This window comes from Mus pahari, unplaced genomic scaffold (genome assembly GCF_900095145.1).
Source record: "Mus pahari unplaced genomic scaffold, PAHARI_EIJ_v1.1 scaffold_5871_1, whole genome shotgun sequence".
Lineage (NCBI taxonomy): Eukaryota > Metazoa > Chordata > Mammalia > Rodentia > Muridae > Mus > Mus pahari.
In genome coordinates, this window is record NW_018393135.1 from 75,542 (window position 1) to 84,213 (window position 8,672).

Here is an 8,672-nt window from a genome sequence, read left to right on the forward strand (position 1 = left end):
CTGCCTGACCCTTTGGCCAGAGCCACACTTGGGGGTCAATCCTCGAGGTTTGGTCCCTGGTGAGTTATGGCAGATGGATGTCACTCATTATACTCCTTTTGGAAAGTTAAAATAGATTCATGTCTCTGTAGATACCTTTAGTGGATTTATCTGTGCATCCCTACAGACNGGGGAGGCCACTAAGCATGTCATTAATCATGTCCTTTCCTGCTTGGTGGTTACTCCACAACCCAAAGTTCTGAACACAGGTAATGGTTCAGGTTATACTAGTTCCAGCTTCAAACAATTTTGTGCTCAAATGGGGATTAAGCATATTACTGCCATTCCTTATAACCCCCAAGGCCAAGGTATTGTAGAAAAGACTCATCTAACCCTGAAAATCATGCTTTATAAATTACAGTCTGGGAAAGGAATTTTATATCCTCTCTCTGGCAATTTCAAGGCTCTTCTGAACCATGCGTTATTTGTTTTAAAATTCCTTACATATGATTCTGCAGGCAAATCTGCTGCAGATCGCCTTTGGCATCCTTCAACAGCCAATAATTATGCAAAAGCTATGTGGAGAGACCCATTGTCCAACAAATGACAGGGTTCAGACCCAGTCCTCATATGGGGCAAAGGAACAGGAATTCCGTTCCTAATCTCCTCCCATCAACAGTCTGCACAGCTCACCAGGCTTAACTACGCTGTGGACAGAGACATTCGAGAGATACAAGGAGGACTGAAAAATTTAAAAGATTCCTTAGACTCTCTGTCTGAGGTAGTTTTACAGAATAGAAGAGGCCTAGATTTGGTATTCCTAAAGGAAGGAAGACTCTGTGCAGCCCTCAAAGAAGAATGTTGGTTTTCCAATGATAAGACAGGCCTAGTTCAGGATAGTATAGACAAAGTTAGAACTAGCCTGGATGAAAGAATGCATAATGGAGAGATACAAGACTCCTGGTATTAAAATTGGTTTTCTAACTCTCCTTGGTTTTCCACTTTGCTCCCTACAATTCTGGGACCTTTTTTGGGCATTCTGCTGATTCTGTCATTTGGCCCTTGGGCTTTTTCCAGATTAACCAGTTTTGTTAAATCTCAGATTTATGCTGCCTTAAAGCAGGTTGCAGTCCACTACCATCATGTCGACACTCAAGACCCCTCTGAAGATCCCTCTTCCACCAATGCAGAGAGAGCAGCTGGTGGCCTGGAGTTTTCCACCCTTGCTGCAGATGTAGAACGCTCTTGGTTCCAGAGGCTGTGGAGATGCCATTATTAAATGGGTGACTCACTGCCTCCTAAAAGTGGCTGAGGGCCATAAGCTGTGAAGTAAGCCTATCACAGGATTAGTGAGGTGTCGTGGTACATATGCACACCCCCGGCTGCAAGGATGACTCAAAGACAGGAAATAATGCGAATCTATTATAGATCTTTTAGCCTAAGACAGAGCCCTCACCAACCTAGGATCTGCAAAGTCCTAGTTATTGGGTACTGAACACCAGTGCACGCCTCATAGCCTAAGACAAGGTGCTTCACTGACCCGCTTTTGATACTCACCCCCCCCAACTTTTATTAAATCAAAGAGGGGGAGTTGTTGGAGAACAGGTTGAGAAAACCCAGGTATCTTACAACCTAGGCACCTCACAGCTCAGGCATTTTTACAGCATGCAGCTGAGAGCCATATGGTTTTTTGTTAAGAGCCAGCCACCCCCTCTCCCCTCAAGACTGTTTCATGGGATTCAGCAAGGTTCTTGCCCTAAGAAAACATCAAGGACTGAGGAAGTCTTCTTACATTCCGGAGCTGCCCAGAGCTGTCACCTTGGGCTGTTAGAAAATTCTGGACTCTGAGATTAGCTGCCTGATGTTCCAGAGCAGTGACACCAAGGAACAGAGATAAATCACTAAAAGTTTTAAATTCGAAATTAGCCTCCGCATTTCTCCTTCACTGTGCTTCTTTTTGATCACTCCCCTAACCCCTCCCTGTATTGTATAAAACCTGAGCCTTTTCCTTTAGTAAATGAGACTATGACAAGCATGCATGGTCTCTGTCTCTTATTTTATCCCCATTTCAATATAGATTTGGGATCTCCCTCAAGGAACATGGAATAACTGTACTGTGGGCTGGGATATACAAGGATATCCTGACCGCAAAATATGCTTGTTCAATGGTGGCACAAAGATTGTGAGACTAATGAACCAATAATCTATCCATGGAACCCATGTTTCAAACTGCTTTGAATGACAAAGAACCAGACAGTAGATATACATAGAACTACAATGCACCACATATTACTAGTCTTTAAAAAATAAATTAGTGGGGCTGGTGAGATGGCTCAGTGGGTAAGAGCACCCTCCTGCTCTTCCAAATGTCCACAGTTCAAATCCCAGCAACCACATGGTGGCTCANAACCATCGCTAACAAGATCTGACTCCCTCTTCTGGAGTGTCTGAAGACAGCTACAGTGTACTTACATATAATAAATAAACAAATAAATCTTTAAAAATAAACAAACAAATAAATAAATAAATAAATAAATTAGTGATCAAATGACTCATAGTGACATTCTGCTAAATTTTAGGTCATTACCTTATTCAGCAATCATTAGGGAAGCCCTGCCCTGCTCAGAAGTGAATAAATATTGTCCCATAGCTAGATATCACACATAACTCTGAACACTTTGATTTCATGAAATTCTCCCTTCAGAGTTCAGGTGAGTGCCAGAGTAAGGAACAGTCATGGTCACTTCTCTAGGTATAACATAGTGTTCTATTGGCTCACGTGTTCTACTGCCATTATGGCCAACTCTACTGGGTTGCCATGAAGAGGTACAGGACCCACTCCTCTGAATACTACAACTTGTTAGAAGCAGAAACAGGCATCCTGGGGCCCCCTTCTCCCATGCTGTCCAGACCAGTACCACCCTTGCTGTGCTCACCCCTGGAACATCAAAATGACCAAAAGGCCAGAGCTCAGACCAGGGATGTTCACCTAGCTTTTGGTAGTATCATGGGGAAAAGGATATTTACACAGTTCCCTACTCATGCAGAGGCTTGGACTCAGGCATGATTCTTGTGAGGAGCAAGGTCCAGGCCGTTACTTGCCCTCAGGGAGCAGCAGAGGCTACTTACAGAAGGCTAATCCTCCCTACAATCACATCTCTAGTTCCACACTTCTTCATAGTGAAGACACCATTCTGCATCTTTCTCTCCCAGTTTCAATAGCATGCTTACTCATTGTAGGGTCTATAGCCCAAATTTGCTACAAGATAGTAGGTGAACCTCTGGGTGTATTCTGACTTTAAGGATCACCTGAACAATGGCATTGTCTTTAGAAAGGTAGGATAACTAAATGTTTATTCAATCAACAATTAAAAATACATAAATTTGCCTGCCTCTGCTTCCTGAGTGCTGGGATTAAAGGCATGCGCCATCCTGAGTTCAAGGTCTAAAAGTTCAAGGACAGTCAAGTAATTGCTGATTCCTCTTATTTTTGATGTTAGAGTTGGAATTCTGTTCTTGTGGCTGTCTTCTTTTAGGCTTGTTGAAAGATTACTTTCCTGCTTTTTCTAGGGCATAGTTTCCTTCCTTTTGCTGGTGTTACCATTATTATGCTCTGAAGGGCTGGATTTGTGGAAAGATATTGTGTGAATTTTGTTTTGTCATGGAATACTTTGTTTTCTCCATCTATGATAATTGAGAGTTTTGCTGGGTATAGTAGCCTGGGCTGGCATTTATGTTCTCTTATGGAATGTATAACATCTGTCCAGGACCTTCTGGCTTTCATAGTCTCTGGTGAGAATTCTGGTGTAATTTGAATAGGTCTGCCTTTATATGTTACTTGACCATTTTCCATTACTGCTTTTAATTTTCTATTTTTACTTGCTGAATTTTTTGTTCATATTATTATGTATCAGGAGGAATTTATTTTCTGGGCAGTCTATTTGGAGTTCTATAGGCTTCTTGAATGTTCATGGGCTACTCATCCTTTAGGTTAGGGACTTTTTCTTCTATAATATATTTAATGATATTTACTTGCTCTTTCATTTGAAAATCTTCATTCTCATCTATACCTATTATCCTTAGGTGTGTGTGTATGTGTGTGTGTGTGTTTATGTGTGTGTGTGTGTGTGTGTGTGTGTGTGTGTTTCATTTGAGAATTCAGATAGTTCTTCGACAGGTTCACAAGCTCAACCCATCAGGAGCATAGAGCAGGTTAACTATCACTACATTCAACTTTCACTAATGATCAGATTATTGAGAAAAAACTAAACATAAAAATATTGGAGTTATAAGGTTTTGTAATCCAAGTGTACCTACCATGTACTTATGGTATACCTCCCCCAAACATACATAGTAAACATTGCTCTCTATGGAGTCAGGCAATCTTGAGAGGTAGGGGGTTGGGAGGAGCCTCCAGAAGGGAACAGAGACCTGGGATGTGACAGACTCTCAGGAATTAAAAGAAGGGACCTTAGATGAGATGCCCTGCTACATCCACTCCATTAGTGACAAGTGTGACAGGCCCCAAAAACCTGAGCACTATCCCGAGGCGAAAAGTTCACAGAAACTTAGTCTCCTGGAACCTTGGCATTCTGTATAATGAATGCTCCAATGTCCTTGCTTTAGTTGGTAAACGGATCTGTATGCTTTCCCTTAATATTATGTTATTGTAAGTGCCTCTATTTTACATATAGCTAAGCTAGATTCTTCATAAGTCCTAGGCAGTCAGTCCTTGAGCCGACCCTGGGCATGGATAGCTATGTCATTGCCCTACACAGGAATTTGCCACTATCTAGGAAAAAGGAATGGTGTGGTCTAGCAAGGAACCAGAGTAGATACTTAGAACTATAGATAGCTGAGTTACACGCATACACAGGAATTTACAATGGCCTAGGGGGAAGGTAGACTATACAATAGAATAGAATGGGAACTATGGAAAAGGCACTTGCCCCTGGCTTCTAAGATTAAGCTGACCTTAGGTGGGGCTGCTTTTGATCCCAGTTGTTAACATTGAATTTTATCCCAGCTGGCTCCTGCCAGTCCTTGGTGTTTGCATTCCTCTGTTTTGTGTAAGAGTCATTAGACATCTGGTAACCTCCTTGTATCTTTCTGGTGAGTCACCTAACTTCCCTAACTTCTTCTGTATAAAAAGTCTGATGCTCAATTGGACAAATTACATTCAGATCCACACTCCCTTGAGTCTGTTTGTTACCACATTCTCGCCGACTCTGTGCCCATCTGTCTGAGACCCTGATTCCCACTGATTGAGGGGGGCTGACTAGGCCCTGTCTGTGGCAATGCCCTACAGTGGGGAGGGGAAACTTATTGAGCCCACCTCCAGCAGAGAGTCAGGGCATCAATTGACAGATGGGTTGCCATCTTACAGTCAAAACTCTGACCATAATTGTTCCTGTCTGAAAGAACTGCAGAGATGGAAATGGAGAGGAGCCTGAGGAAAAGAATGTCCAGCAAGAGGTCCAAAGTTGGATCCAGCTCAAGGGGAGGCCCCAAGACCTGACACTATTACTGAAGTTATGGAGTGCTCACAAAAATTGTCCTATCATGACTTTCCTCTGATAGACCCAAGAAGCAGCTGAATGAGTCAGATGCGGATATTTGTACCCAGTCAATGGACAGAAGCTGCTGACCCCTGTGGTTGAATTAGGGGAAATCTGGAAGAAGCCAAGGAGGAGGGTGACCCGGTAGGGTGGCCAGCCAGCAGTCTCTATTAATCTGGACTCCTGAGATCTCTCAAACACTGGACCACCAACCAGGCAGCATACACCATCTTATATGAGACTCCCAACACATATACAGCAGAGGACTGACTGCTGGGTCTGGGTTTAGTCAGAGAAGATGCACCTAACCCTCAAGGGACTGGAGGCCCCAAGGAGTTTAGAGGTTTTGTGGGTTGGGGGTCAGGGTCTGGGAACATCTTGTGGAGACACAGGGTGGGGAGTAAGTATGGAATGTGGAACAGTCAGAGCGTAGACCGGTAGGGGTATAAAACCCAGAGTTTAAAATAAATAAATAAATTAATTAATTAATTAATTATCAACAACTGACCAAATACTCATACATAAAGCAAGTCACAACACATATAAGGAAATTAAAAAGAAAAACAAAACAAAACTCACTGCATCCTGTTAGTAATGATTGATTACAGTTGTATATCAACAACAACATCAAGAACAGAAAGAATACAAACACAGGAATTGAATAATTCTCTACCAAATAAAAAATGGATTGAGACAGAAATAAAGATATGAAAAATAGTTTTAGAATTAAATGAAAATGATTACATAGCATATACAAACTTAGTGGGCACAATGATAGCAATTGAAAGAGGCAAGCTCTACTGGGTGGTAGCAGCACATCCATTAAATTCCGTATGTGTGACGTAGATCCAGGAGAATTTAGACTACTCTACAGAACTAGTTCCAGAAGAGCCAAGGCTACACAAACACTCCTCCATAAAAAAAAAAGAAGGAAAAAAAGAGACAAGAAGATGAAGAAGAAAGATCGATTTAACAGTACTTATTTAACAGCACACTAGAAGCCTAAAATATGAAAGATATGGATATTTTTCTCAATTCATACCACTTACTAGAAATAAGGAATGTCAGCATCACAATTTACACAGAACTCTAACCAATAATCAGATAGAAGAATTCAGTAAAATTCTCCCAACTGCGCACCCCGCAAAAAATCTGAAATAAATTTATGACAAAAGTGTTTAAGAATTTCAAAAATATAATACAATTACTCCCATATTATCCCAAACAAGAGAAACAGAAGAAACATTGCTCAATTCAAGTTATAAGGCCAGAGCCACCATGATATCCAAGCCACATAAAGATCTAACCAAGAAGCGCTTTGATGTCTCTTATCAGCTTTAGCACAGACATACTCAATAAAATACTTGCGAAGTGCATCCTAGAACAAATAAAAAATATCAACTACCATGATCATGTAGTTTTTGTCCCAGAGAGGCAAAGAAGGTTCCATATCCAAAAGTTAATAAATGAGTGTGCGTGTGTGTGTGTGTGTGTGTGTGTGTGTGTGTGTGTGTGTATGTGTTTGTACATGCATACATTTTACATGAAGCAAGTGGGTCACTCATTTTGGAGAATTGAAAAACCCAAGGGATTTGGGTTTGGAGTGCCATGTGAAGCAAGTTTGGAAAAATACACAAGGAAATATGACACTTTTCTCATAAACTTAATACAAAAGTCATAAACAAGAGGGTGGCACTTTGAAATGAGGAATGGAATGAGTGGTAAGATGAGCAAGAGATGTGGGTTTCTAATGGGAAAAATCTGCAAAAGTACATAAAACGTATATGTGAATGTATCATAATAAATTGTATCAATTTATAATGAAATAACCATTTCACACAGATGAAATTGAATACAATCCTGAATCTGGACTCTTGAAAATTTTATTAGTACTCATCAAAAATAAATGTGTACCAGGTGTGGTGGCTCATGCCTTTTATCCCAGCACTTGGGAGGCAGAGGCAGGCAGATTTCTGAGTTTGAGTCCAGCCTGGTCTACAAAGTGAGTTCCAGGACAGCCGGGGCTATACAGAGAAACCCTGTCTTGAAAAAACCAAAAAAGAAAAATACAAAACCAAAAACCAAAACAACAACAAAAAAAGAATGTGCTTTGCCTTCCTATGAAAATCTCTCCATCTCACATTTCTCTATATCCATACTTTAGCTATCCATAGTTTTTTGCATGCACATATAAAAATGTTGATATTGAAATGTACAACAAAATCTAGAAAAAGCAAATGGGCCCTGTTTGCCTCATCATAAATACTAAATATTACACATCACAAAACACAACAAAATTGCCTATATTTGTGCTGCTTTCTCTGCAGTTCATATCCACAGAGCCTCATCAGACCACAGTTATCAGTAGAATCTCCCACTTACAATGCAAGTTCTAAAGTATTATCAAGAATAGATGACTATGAAAATTGTATAAGAAGAGTTTACTCATTAAACACAGGTTCATTTGCTACTTATATTTGCTTCTAAAATACTAACTGTAAGAATTCTTCACAGTGAATACTGGAATGTAAAATTAGCAAAGTCGGTGTAGAAAATCAATGGTCAAGTAGAAGAAACTGGTCAAAACAAAGTATTGATCTGTGAGAACTGAGGGTCAGATTTGGAAATCATGTTTTAGAACTCAAATATTCAACTTAGTTTCTCATTCATAATAATGGGGAATAGTAGTCCTAGGTCTTATATAGTATTGGAAATGAGGTACAGAATTCTAGCATTCTTTCTGGATTTTCTTAAATATTTTAAAAGCAACATTTAATATGTAAGTAAAATGTGGTTATGTGATGATTGTTGGACACAGCAGGATTCAGAACATTTCTGGAGTTTTCATGATTTTTAATTCTCAAGACAAAGTAAGTAGAGTTGTTAGTTAGATATTCTGTACTCGTCACTGCTGTAGCATTGTTCATACTACGTTCTTAGTGGACATTAAATGCTCTAAACTTGAGGCTGCTATTTGCTGACATGGGATTTGTGGCACATTTTTCAGTGTGTAACTATGATCTCATACTTTATTAGTCCTTCCTGATGGTGGCTAAACTAACAAAGTTCGTTGACATTATTTCAAGTGTTCACATAAACAGAATTTGAGGCAGTCCTGGGGACAAATTTTCACAA